The sequence below is a fragment of the Coturnix japonica genome, chromosome 5, assembly GCF_054131305.1.
Source record: "Coturnix japonica strain WE chromosome 5, WE-NBRP24, whole genome shotgun sequence".
NCBI lineage: Eukaryota > Metazoa > Chordata > Aves > Galliformes > Phasianidae > Coturnix > Coturnix japonica.
In genome coordinates this window covers 8,983,759-8,997,127 of record NC_140667.1, presented here as the reverse complement: position 1 = coordinate 8,997,127, position 13,369 = coordinate 8,983,759, and the positions used below count along the sequence as shown (strand labels likewise).

Sequence of the window (13,369 nt, the reverse complement as noted above, 5' to 3'; positions counted from 1 at the left end):
CTCCAGGTTCCCTAGGGTATTGCATCAGTAACTCAGCTGAGACAGTGACCAAAACGAAGCCTTGTATAATTTAACTCTTTCTTATAAATTGTCAAGTAGATGAAAACAGAGAAGACATTTTGATTATGGCTTCTCGGCAGTTAAACAGTACAAGAAAAGCTCCTTGTAGGAGCTCACTGATCCCATGATGGTGCACAACAGTTTCAAGACACTGAGGCAGGAAATACATCGGGTAGAGCAGCACAAATGCAGCCTCCTCATCTCTTTGTCCTGCTGGGAAGGAGAAACTGTTCCCATCCCAGTAGTAGAGCAGCCAGTCCCCAGTGAGTACTGGGTCCCAGTAATGCTACACAAACACTTCAGCAGCTCCTGCTCTTGCAGGACCACTGGATTGTTACATTGGAAGGGACTTCTTGTGATCATCTAGTCTTACCCTCTGCATTTGCTTCATTTCCTTCTCTGTGGAAGTACCACAGACTCACACATCCGAAACTTATTGATCTGCTCCACTGAATTTCTGTTTGTTTTTTTGTTTGTTTTTTCCCCCTTCCTTTTTTGACTCATTACAGTTGAAGGTGTTCATCAGGAAGAAGGGTCTGGTTGTTCAAACACACAAGTGCAACAGTAAGTCTTACAGTTACCTGGAACAGACAAACTACGTTTAATTCAGATATTGGCTAGCATTTCCATAGCTGTCAGCAGCAGGGCAATAATCAAGATCAACTCAAAATGCTGGAGACCAACAGTGTTTGAAGGCATCCCAGTGATGTGTGGAGATTACTACCAGCAATTGGCACATTAATAACTACAGATGTTCACTTGCTCTTCTACTCAGCTATTGAAAGCTTTTCTAGCTTATGCATGTGCTACAGAATGCCACTCTATCTTAGATAAACATCTTCGTCATGAGAGAGAAATTGTTTTCCAAAGCAACACACTGAAATTTCAGCTGAAGTCAATGGTGGCTGTTCATTATTTCTGAAAGATAAACTGAGGACTTGTCAAACTACATAGACATATTTTAAAAGTCAGACCTACTGTCTGTTCCCAGACTCAGTGATAGAGAAAGCAAAAGAGATTATAACATAATATGTTTAAAAGGGACTATATTCGTTATTGGGCTGCATTTTGTTTTGTGCAAAATTCAATAAACTGTGGCTGCGTATTAATGAAATATTGAAGAGGAAATGAAAAGTATATACAGTGAAGTTCTGTTTTTATGAAAGCACAAGTGTAGAGAGGAGGGAATATAAGTAACGCGCGTTGGAAGCCTTCATTATTTAAGTTGCGTGTAAGCACTTCTTTCATCAACAAAGACTAAAGAAAGGAGAATTATGCCAGAGATCATTTTTATTTTTCTTCAGAATTAGATAGGTAAAGATAGTGGACTAGAATTTATTAATAATTGAAAGGAGGCCTTAAAAAACTGAAGAAATAATAAACTGATCTGCCCAGCTGTAACTCCTCCAAGTTACTCTGTCTCAATCCAAACACCTTTAGCACTGGTCCTCTAAAAAGACCTTTTCAATCTTTCCTTGCCTTTTACAATACAGCAGTGTTGCTCAATTCATTTAAGGCTTAATTCATGAATAAGAAACCACATTTACTCCACGCTCCTGCTTGGGATCTATCACACAGCTGGGATGAAAGGGCCTCGATTCAGAAGTTGCCAGGAAGCTAGGTCACAGTGGTACAGGGTCAAAGTTTAGGCCAATACAATGAAGCCCACAAAAATTTGAGTAATATGCACTTCTCATCACAATACATGGGAACTCACATTTACTGAGTCCCACAAAACATTCCTTATGGATCCCTAAAGTCTCATTAAAGACAGAATACGAACAGAGTCTGTGGGCATCAAGTATTTCTCACCCTCAGCTGGAACTGCTAGGATGGGGAGGGAAGGAGGTGGCAATTGTAGCAGAATGTAAAGCAGAGCACTGTCCGTTTTCCAGTGCTACATGGCTGCTGACCAGAATAAATAATGATTTTCCTCAACTGAATCTTAAGAAACACTTTGGGAATCACATGCATGTTGCGCAATTTTTAGGGAGACGGGAAAGGAAAGCACACTCTAGTCTTGGACAGGAGGGGTTGTGAATGGCTCCCAAAGCCCACTCATGATGTTCACGAACACTAAAAGCATCTGTGTGCCTGCCCCAGCAAGGGCTGCAGTCCCCCTCGGTATGCAGTTCACATACAGCTTTACCTCCAGAAAAAAAAAGAAACATTCAACAGGGAGGGGGAAAAAAAAAAACAAAACTATTAATGTTCCAAAACATAAAACATTGGAGCAGAATGTTTGCATCTTACAGAGTGTTTGCTATGAAATTTTCAAGTGCCAAATGAAATGCATCAGTGCAAAAAATAGCAGAAAAATACCAAAAGATGCCATCATGTCCAGAACCGCAAGTATTTCCTTGTATTCACTATCCCCATAGCTAGACAGGGAGGTTCCTCCACCCAGTGTGACTGTAACTTCCCTTATAGAAATACCACGCACACTCAGAGTAGAGCATTCAATGTGGTTTTTAATGCTGATGATTCAGCTCAGAAGTGGCACACAAACAGCCAGGCTCTCTGGTGTTTCATTCTGCACTTGCAAGCAGCAGCCAGAGACTCTGGGAGTATCCCCTACAATTGTTCACCAAATGAAAAGATCCCCCTTCAATCATTTCAAACTCAAGCCATTAAGCAAATAATCACCTTCTCTTCCCAAGTATGTCATTACACTGAGCAAGATGCAATTTGAAGCCAAATAGGAAACTTTTGGTTACAACCAGATGAGCAGAGTCACAGTGGTGATGAGGCTGTCTTACCTCCACCTGCTGCTTCTGCTTTTGGAAGGCAGAACTATTCTGCAGAACTAATCACAGTGAAAACTGAGGATGTGAAAAGGAAATCTTGGTGCTTCTCAAAGGAACAAGAAACAAGTGCTGCTCATTGTAGAATTTACTGGTTCACCTATGTTGTATTTTACCATATTGCAGTGTCACAATGAATTACACATCTTTAAAGACAGAAGGGTCATACACAAGAGTCAAATCACCTAGTACCCCTACAGAAATTACTTGTTGAAGCTTTAGATCAAAATAAATAAAAGGGAAAAAATCCAATCTTATTCTAGCCATTGTAACACAAGCCATTTGTTGTCTGATTTGCACAGCAGAAGGAAGGAATAAAAGTCCGTATGAGAGCACAAAGGAGACCCTTTCTCCCCTCCTGCCTCTTCCAAAGTAGACTACCCTGCTACAGTTCTAGGCCAGGATTCCAGTTGGGATAAGGACTGCTTAATTGCATCAATACACCATTTTCCTGACCACAATGCATCAGATTCATTTTCATCATTGAACAGAATGACATTTGCTAGAGACATAGGCAGAGTTGCAATTCTTACATTCCTCCTACTGACCTCTAACACTAGAGCAAAAAAACAGGAGAAAACTTATGGCTGTGTGGATCAAAAGTAATGGTGAAGCAGCAGAGTGATCCCATGAGTCACAGAGACACGTACAAAGGAAAGGTCTTGGTCCCTTTCATTTTGTATAACAGAGGGAAAATTCACATTGTACATTTCCACTATGTTTAATGGTTTTGTCGTTTTCTCACTTCCCATTCTTCCTGCCAAGGCAGCCCAACATCTTCCTCAGGCGCTTCACTGCTGCCCTATTACACAGTTAATCCCATTTCCCTTTTCTTAATTTCATATCCAAGCAGGCTCCATCCGCTGTACTCTGCACCAGTTCCCATCCTGCTTTTCCTCCTTTTTCCAATTTTTCACTTGGGAAGGTAGAAATTTCATTCTGGCCAAATCCCAGTCATCCTCTTTGGGGTCCAAATATCATTTTTTTTTCCCCCCTTTCCATCTATCTCTAGCTGCTTTTTAGCATTAGTATCCAAGTACCTCCAGTACCAAGCTTCTTATTGCAGTGCTTCTTCCAGCCCAAGTCCCTCCTCAAGTCTTCCTCATCAACTGTTCCATCTGTTTCCCAACCTATTATTTCTGTCCAAATTATTTAAGCCTTCAACTATATCAATAGAACATTGCTCTCTTTTCCTCAGTTGCAACTCACTCAACAATTACATTCTTTTCCACCTGTATTTCCAGTCTCTGTGTCCCATCTGCTATCCAGCCAGGTAGATTGTTTCTTTATACCATGCAGGAACAACTCTCTGAGAGCACAGCAAATGAAATCTTCCTGTACAGTTGTCCATGTTTAACATGGGACACAGCAGTAGAGTTGTACCTAAGAAGATCACATTCACATCTGCACTTGAAGAGTGCAAATATTTGACATACTTCAAGGAATGAAACTATGGCAGTACCACAAATCTCTAATAAGCACATACAAATAATGAATTATTTTAGCAAAAAAAAATTTTAAAGCAAAAAAGCAAACACCCATTTCCTTTCAAAAGGATTACACAAGTATATCTTTCACAGGAAGTCCACAATGCTGCCAGATTTCAGATACAATCCATGCTTCAAGCAGTAGAATATTTAATTAAAAAGAAAATACTCTTTATTTTTAACATGTGCAACCAAAATGTCATTTGATTCTCATTCTGAGAAACAGCTGGTCTCTACTGTAACATCTCTGAAAATCAAGGTCGATACTCCAGATGGAAACCACAAGCAACACAATTACACGCTGCTCCTTGCTCAGGTAATATGTATATAGAAATGCAAAAGAGTTCAAAATAAAGCTGGTAATTTCTAGATTTTCTATAATGCAGAATTTTAAAAAGAGCCTAGTGAAGTTTCACAATGCCAGTTGAACGGATTGTACATCTGACAAGTATTGTTGGGGGAAATTTTCAAAGGCATAAGAATTGTGAATAACCAGCTACCTATGAAGTCCAGCGCAAAGAAGGGACTCACACATAGGAAAGAGCTAAAGACTACAAATAGACCTTGGGAAAATTTATGAGGGTGGATCTGGAATTGCTGAGACGTTTACCTGAGCTGTCATATGGTTTAGTGAAACAAACAGAAAACAACCACCACCTTAAGTAGAATCCTGGTCCCAGCAAACCCTCTAAAAGTACATTTAATACAGAAATTGCATGTTTCTGCATTTTTTAAGCCTGTTCTGTCCCAGAGACAGTCCTTAGTTTTGTCACTCTTTAAAACAGCTGCTTTTTCATAAATCATCCAACAGGTGAAGGGAGGAGACAATGGGAGCATGGAAACTGCTATCCAGAACTGATTTTAGATTTGGCTCCCATCAGTGGGAGCAAAAAACAAGGAGATACGACAAAGTGGAGGTTCCTGACTTGTTTACAATTAGACACCCAAACCCCAAGATATTTTTTATTGCGTGCAAATTTTAGGAATCTAAAGTAAAACTTGCAAAGACCTCTTAATGTATCATTGAATTATGGATTATAATTTCAACCAAAAAAAAAAAAAAGCCTTACTGTAAACATATTAGCAGTGACAGTTCTATTTAAAGCCATCTATTACATTCTATGAAATGTTAAGGGCAGTTGGAAGGAACTCCATTTCCAATGCATACGTTCATGAAGTACTTTTAGTAAACTTTACAGGTGCTCACTCTTGTTATTTCGGCCGAACTCCCCCAAAACTGCACAGACCTCACACAGTACTTGGAACTCATGGCAACTCAATGTGTTCCTCTCACAGTCATGTAGGAATCCTATATGTTTCCATAGAGATATAAAGATACACAAGAGATAAACTGAACTCCCATGGCTGGGAGCGCCATTCTTGGCATGATTTGCTTCTTCATTTCTATCAACGGCTACTCCTCTCTGAAGTCAGAATGTGAAATACCAAAGGGGACTGAAGGACTTGACTATTTCTGGGAGCATCAAAGATAGGGTCAATGGAAAGGGAGAGAAGATTGTGTCAGCAGCTGTCTGTTGTATCCTTCAGTGTGATTCCAGAACTTCAGTTTCTAGCACTATGGTTGCACAAACAAACATTAAATTAAATATAACTAAAAAATTCTGCGATACCATATGATACACATCATAAATTTTAACTGTAATTGCTTCCTATAACCATGTTTGCCTTAACACTGTAAATACGGAAGGGTGTAACCCTTAGACAGGTCCTTATCAGTTAGCTATATAGAAGAAACAGTCGGTAAAATCTTAAAATGCTGAGTCAACACATTTAAATAGAGCTGACTTGGCTGTACCAAAAAAAGGAAAAAAAAAAAACACAACAGTTCTTAATAAGCTCTAAGATTATGCATAACAAATGTAAATGTGTTTGAGGAAAGCTCCAATAAGTCTGCTTCGTCCTCTTTGTACTGGAATAAGGAATCGTTATTTATGCAGTATCTTCCTCTCTGTATTTATGAATATCAGTGAAGCTTTTGCCAAAAAATAAATGAATCACAAAACATCGCTGTTTTAAACTGGCCAAAGCATTGGGCATAGTGTAATTAATCACAGCTTATCATCATCTGGTGTGCCCGATCTCTCTGAAAGTTCACATGACCGTACCCACTGAATTCAATAAGGTGGTCCACTTGACTGGTTGCTTATGCAAGCTGGCAAAACTAGACCTTTGAGTTTTTATTTTTAGGAGAGTTGTAACTGACTAAGAAATGAGCATAGGAGGAAATCAAACAGAAAAAATATTTACAGAAATCTGTACTTCTATCATCACTTTACTCCCATCATTGACGTGAAATTGCTGACCAAGAAGAGTACCCTATACTGAGACTATTATGAATTATTACCAAGCACTAGGTATTTTACTATCTGGAAACAACCTCTATTGTTCCATAACTGTTTTCTCTGGCAACACTTACTGAACAGAGCCACTTCAATTTGCCTCATACTTCAGCACTTTCCTTTCAGTTACACAGAGGAGCCTGCCCTGGATTTGGCTGCAACACATCCCTCTGTTTTACCAATGTTTCAGCTATAAAATAAAAATTATACCTGTCATAACTGTGTATCTCCATTCTCTTCAGAAAAGTTGCACTAAGGCTGACCTGGGCTCAACAGTTCAACAGTACTTATGAACATACTTCATAAACAACATATACAGACATCTGATTATGATACATTACCATATAATTTTGTTTCTTGAATAACATGCTATCAATTGTATTTAAACAGAGCTATGTAAAACATCAACAGGCTCTACTCAGAGCTTTGTTACAATTTAAGTGTTAGCTGATGTTGGCCTGGTTCACACAGTTCCCAACCATAGATAAAAAAACACTAATGCAAATCTTGCAAACCACTAGATCATACTTAATTTCAACCTCCCCAAAACCTTGAGGAAGACAATGGTTCAAAGCAATGTTTTAGAGCTATCCCACAGGCTTTAGTACATGACTGAATTTTGATCAATGTATTTTTCACAGACCTTTATGTACAGCTTGAATCCCACGTTCAAAGTTTATCTAGAGACAGATACACCTCATGCATGTGGTGTCTTTCTTTGTAAATAGTTTAGAAACTGCAGTGTCAATAAACTCAAACAAAGCTACGGAAGCACTAACAGCAAATCACCGTGATATAAGTCAGGATCAACTAGAAATAACAGTAGTACTATGACATGGTTAAGTAACACAATTTCCACTTTAAACATTCTTAGCTATGCAAAAGAAAAGAATCTACTGCAAAAAAAAAAAAATCTGGATTTACATTTGCACCATAGTCAACCACAATCATTGCAGTACCTTACAAGAGTTTTGCAATGTGGAACACAACCACAACTCTGTAAAGAAACCTAAAGATAAAGCCAGCTTTCTACATCATCACAATTTAATTAGAGCCTTTGAAGCCACGCACCTTTGATCTGAGCAAAGTGATAAGTGCATTATATTTTAAAAGGATTGTTATACGTTCTGTTAAACACAACGGCAGAGTTGAACCAGAACAGCCTTGGTGTAATGAGGAAATATTCATTTTGAGGCACAGACACAAAAAACAGAAAGGTTGGCTGCCCTACTTTCAGACATACCCAACTGCAGAAAAAATTCTAGAGAAATGAAAAATAGCACTGATTTAACACCTCTTCCCCACTAGAGAAACAATCAAGTTAACAAAAGAAGACTAGACACATACTGCTAGCAGAGTAAAACTCTTACCTTTGAATTTCTAGCTACCACTGTTATGCAGTATGGCTTGGAGAAGTTTTCCACCTTGACAAGAAAGGACTCAGAGAAAACAAATCTCAAGAGTCCAACAGAAGAACCAGAACTATAGGATCATTTACTAAAAGCACTCATCAGCCTAAGGGCAGTAAGAAGAGAACTTTTCTTTAGGAGTGGCCCTATCAATATAAGGCCCTAATATCAGTTCAAATCAATTTATTTGTCCTGAATTGGACCACCTGTAGTTATTGTGAGGACAACAGGTTTCCCAGCTGTAAGAACAAGAGCCAGCTGCTTCCACTTCTCCAACCCCACCCTGAAACAGTTCTGAATCCCTTAATCTAGCATAAATATTATCTAGAGAAAATTTGGTGTTTGAGAAACATTAGATCCAAGTACATTATACATTATTCTCACAATATTTGCTAGTTTTTTCTGCTCCCTAGTCAGACTTATCAGTAGTTTGTCTGTGTGTCTGGCTTTATGAGAAAGCAATGAAATGCTTGTGAAAATCTGAAGACAGTAAAAGCACAAGGCAGAAATGTATTTTTAAATATATTATAATGTTAGTTGCACCAAGATTAAAATAATAATAACCTACTTTCTACTCTGATGCTCTAGGTCAGACTTTATGGCACTCACTAGAATCTTTTATACGAGTAAATATGACACTCCTCCTTTATCGCTCACACCTGCCACCACAAACTATTCTAAGCTATTAAGCCTCTATGAGCTTTTTCCTGGTATTAGTATGTTTGTCTGTCATTCAGCACAGAAAATGTACCTGCCTAAACGCTGTCAAGTCGACTGTAGTGTTGGTAGTACATGTATGTGAACATGAAAAAACTGTTCACTAAAAGCTAGTGGCATGTGTGAGCCATTAAGTTAATAATACTGTACAGACAGACATTCAAATCACAAAGCTGCTAAAGGGGAAGAAGCAAACAAAAAACAGCAATTATCAATAGCTCAGTGAAAATCAGCTGCAGGGAACTGTGGGAATGGGAACCCAGTGTGTTAATTCTAATATGGAATTCTGGCTCAATGGCAGTTAGTTTTGTGCTGCTAGCAAAATGGAGATTGGGGCAGGGGGACAATAAGAATACAACCAATTTTCCATCCTAATCATGTTTCTCAGTGTTGTCACTGTTTAGAGGCTGTCAAAAACACAGAGGAAGACTCTCCATAGAGCTGTACTACTCCTTTTGGTACCACGTTCTATCTTTGATGAGAAGTGCATTAACATTTTGTGGATTCACTGCTCTCTCATACTGTATATCCTCTCAAACAGAATAAAATACTTTCTAAAAGTGCCATTAGTCTAAAATACACAATCCTTGAATCTGTTCTATTGGAAAAGAGTAGCAATTTACCCATGCAAAAATAAACATGTTATTTCTAGAAATAAATTCATTTAGTTAATGAACATGACCATAAAACATTACTGCCAGAACTAAGGTCAACTGAAAAAGTAGAACATGGAGTTATTAATACATTTATTTTCATATCTTTCAGTCACTGCCAGTATTTTTATCTTTTTCAGTAAAATGGACTTTGTAATCAGCACACTGTGGACAGTTTCAACTTAACAATAAATTCCTCTGATGAGAATTTTTTCCTTACAGTACAGTGAGAACAGCATGCAAAAGCTTTAAGTATCTACTAATTTGTACCTAATTCAGTTCTTTTTTTTGTTTTCCCTTCAGCCTAGGGGAGTTCAATTCACTTCTTGGTAACTTATTCTATGAATATCAAATATCCTGTAATAACTGCATTTAACAACAATGTTTGTGTTTCTGGAAAAAAAGAAAAAAGAAAACACATACATTTTTAATCTAGGGCTCTAGCCCTGAGGTCTGGGTACAGCAATGACGATGTTACAAACTGTCTGGAACACTCTTAATAATACTCACAACAGGACAATCCTTCCTCCTCTTCCTGGTTAACCACTGTGAAGCACACGGGTTCAGCACTCCTTTAGGACTGAATGAATTATTCACATGGGATCGTTGAATAGGTACAGGAGGAAAAAAAAAAAAAGACAACAATAGAACAGCTTACTCTCTTCTCTCAACACCACAGTGTCTGATACAGTCACGTCCTAACCAGCTCGTATAAGCAGCTGAGCATGACTAAATACAAGTGTCCAAAAAGTGCAACTCAAAAGGGGCTGTTTTTAGTTTGCCTACATTCACATCCCAATCAGAGAATACTAAGGGGATGACCTGTTCGTTCTGGATTTTGTTTTGCTTTTTTTTTCCAGGTATGTATTGGTTATAAAAGGCTGAAGACTGTTAATGATAAGATGCACAGCTATTATGTTATGAAGATACTGTGAGTGACTTCCAACAATGAGATGTTAAATAACAATTTTTTGATCACACACCGGCAAAGATTATGGCCATTTTTAAAAAATAAGCTGCAATAGTGCAGAAACAGCTCATAAAAATAATTCTTTTTCTTTCCTCTTTAATACCTCATATTTGTACATTTTTCCTCCGTGAGTTCTGAAAATCTGACGTAGTTCAGCAATGACTAGGTTTCCACTAATGGGATTTGGACAAGTATTCCGGCCCTTTCATCAGCAATAAGGAAACTAAATGTTCTCTGTTAATCAGCTCAGCGCAGTCATTATTTAACCTGCAGACAACGTATGGCAGCAAAGTTTAAATTTTCAACCTTGAGAAGTCAGCAGGCTTTGCTAACTGCTTGCTGAAGGCTGGCAGAAATCAGAAAGTCTTTGGAGAAAAAAATAAATACAGACCATAAAGAAGACAAACTTCTAGGAAGAAAAACATTCAGTAAATCTGACCAACAGTTAAGCCACAAATAAGGAAAAACGTTAGGCTGCATCTGAAATTATGGATATGGACTGCGCAACATTACTCAGAAGAGTAACAGGAAGAATAACAGGAAAGGTTCTGAGACATCTATGAATTCTTCCAGGCTAAAGGAGCTGAAGACAGCATCAATAGAGCAATATTGTATTAAATCCATCTCTTCTGCATATGCTTCACCATCAGTAAGAAGGAGAGGCATTAAAAGTATCTCAAGCAGCTCTGAGCTGCCAGAACATCTCCTTATTTTGTGCAGTTCATAAGACAGGCTGAACCAAAAAAGAAGTGAGAGAAGGATCAGTTCGCACCAGGTTGCAATGGGAGGCTGTCTTCCTCACCTCTGGTATAGCATGCAACTACAAGTACTTAGCTGGAGATAGAGATACATCCAGAGATACTGCCATTCAGAAACACTACTTGATACCGGTCAGTTGGAAAAAAATAAAAATAAAAAACAAAAATAAAAATAAAAAATAAAAATAAAAATAAAAATAAAAATAAAAATAAAAATAAGAATAAAAATAAAAATGCCAGAACAGCAAGATATATCAGTCCTACCTACAATGAGATGTTTAAATTCTACTACATTTGAATGCATAATCTTCATTTCAGCCTCCAGAAAGTACTTTGCTACCAGGCAACAACACAATTCTGTTTCGTGCAGTTGTATTTTATTCTCTAACAGAAACTACTGAAAATGAGCCCTATACAATTCTCACACTATTAAAGAGACTAACTTAATTATGTAAAAAGATTCTGATTTGATTCTGGATAAAAAGTAGAGCTTGCTTTTGTATAAAGCAACGGGGCACACCACGTGGAAATACAAAGTAATCAGCACAGGCTGAGGGAGGAAGCATTTCTAATCAAATGTCAATTTATATTTCTGCAACAGAAGAAAGTAGCAGTGATAGCTATGTCTGGCCCTACTCAAAAGACACAGCAGTTTAATCAGAAGTGAAATAGCTAAATGAACTGCCTTTTAATTATTTATATTTTTCATCCTGTACATTTTGTGCAACTTCCTGGCTTTAAGGAAGTTTAGATTAGTGCTAAAATATTGGAAGGAAAACCTTCATAGAATCATGGTTTGGGCTGGAAGAGACCTTTAAGATCATACAGTTCCAGCCCCCTGCTATAGGCAGGGATGCCTCCCCTTAGACCAGCCCCATCCAGCCTGAATGCTTCCGAGGGGGAAGGCACCCACAACCCCACTGTGCAACCTGTTCCAGCATCTCACCACCCTAAAAGTAAATAATGTTTTCCTAATATCTATTCTAAATCTATCCTCTTCCAGTCTGTAAACCATTTCCCCTTGTTCTGTCAATACATGCCCCTGTAAAAAGTCCTTCCCAAACTTTATGTTTAAGGAGCTGGGAAGCAACTTGGAAATTAAGTTTAAATATAAAATCATCGTTGATTTATACCTATGATTTCTTCTTGCTTAGTTATTCATCACCAGACCTCACTGCAAGTAACTCTCCCTTGAGAAGCAGTCTAACTATTGCATCCTTTATATTTACAAGTCAAAGAAAACCACACTCTCTCCACAAAACTCCAAGGCATGTCCAGAAAAAAAATGGGACAATGTGGAGATGGCTGCAGAAGCCTCCACAAAAGCCCCAAAGCAGGCCAAGTGTGTGCCAGCTGTGACCCCAAGCATCCTGTCACCTGAGAACACAAGTCATATTTCAGCTTGCGGCAAAACCAGTTATTCAGGCTCTCGAGCAGAATAGTCTCTGTATGAACACATTTTGTGAATACATGTCATTTCTTATCTGTGAGAGAGTTTAGTGGAAGGAATATGCAGCCAGGGATACTCCATCCAAATGCAAGCTCAGTCAAAGTTCTGCCAAGTTATTTAAACTGCATTTTTGCTTCCTTTTAATACTGCCATTTATACCCACGCTTCTCCGATTGTACAAGATTAGGCCACTAATATTACATGAGCCTCAAATATACACAGTCACAAAACCAATAAATAAATAAATAAAATTGTCTGTGCTGAAAGTATATTTTGAAGTGATGAGAATACCAACACAGAGCTGAATAAACAAACACATACCTTTGCAAAAACCACACTGATTCAGTCATACCTCAGAGCAGACCCATAGCACATGCCATACTGGCATAAATCATACATACCTAGCAAAACTAGAATTCAACAGCAATTCCCTGAGTAGAGAGGATTGTGCAGTGCATTTGTAAACAGGCTCATCAAATTCTTTTGGGGATCTATTTCACTGCTGAGAAATCAAGACAAGAAAAACAGTTTGCTGAAGGTCAAGCAGTATCAGAGGCCAAACTGGATTTCCAAACATCTCCACAAAACCACAGCTTGCATTCAGAAACTTTTCTTAGCCTGTAATATTGGACATGAATTCTGGCAGTTACCTCCGTCCCTTCTCCAACACAGGCAACTCAACCTTCCTTTCACTCCGTGCC

General features: G+C 38.3%; 1 protein-coding gene across 2 annotated transcripts in view; it reads right to left on the bottom strand.

Annotated features, from left to right (window-relative positions):
* The window catches only part of LOC146760657 (uncharacterized), a 272,204-nt gene extending 261,465 nt beyond the window's left edge, over positions 1-10,739 (bottom strand). Inside the window, exon 1 of one of the 2 annotated variants that reach the window (XR_014946988.1) lies at positions 10,001-10,661. The gene's annotated coding sequence lies outside the window, so the exon portion shown is untranslated. Of the gene's footprint in view, positions 1-10,000 lie in introns of both variants that reach the window. The other variant, XM_085549975.1, reaches the window with a different exon arrangement.
* Between the last annotated feature and the right edge of the window lie 2,630 nt (positions 10,740-13,369).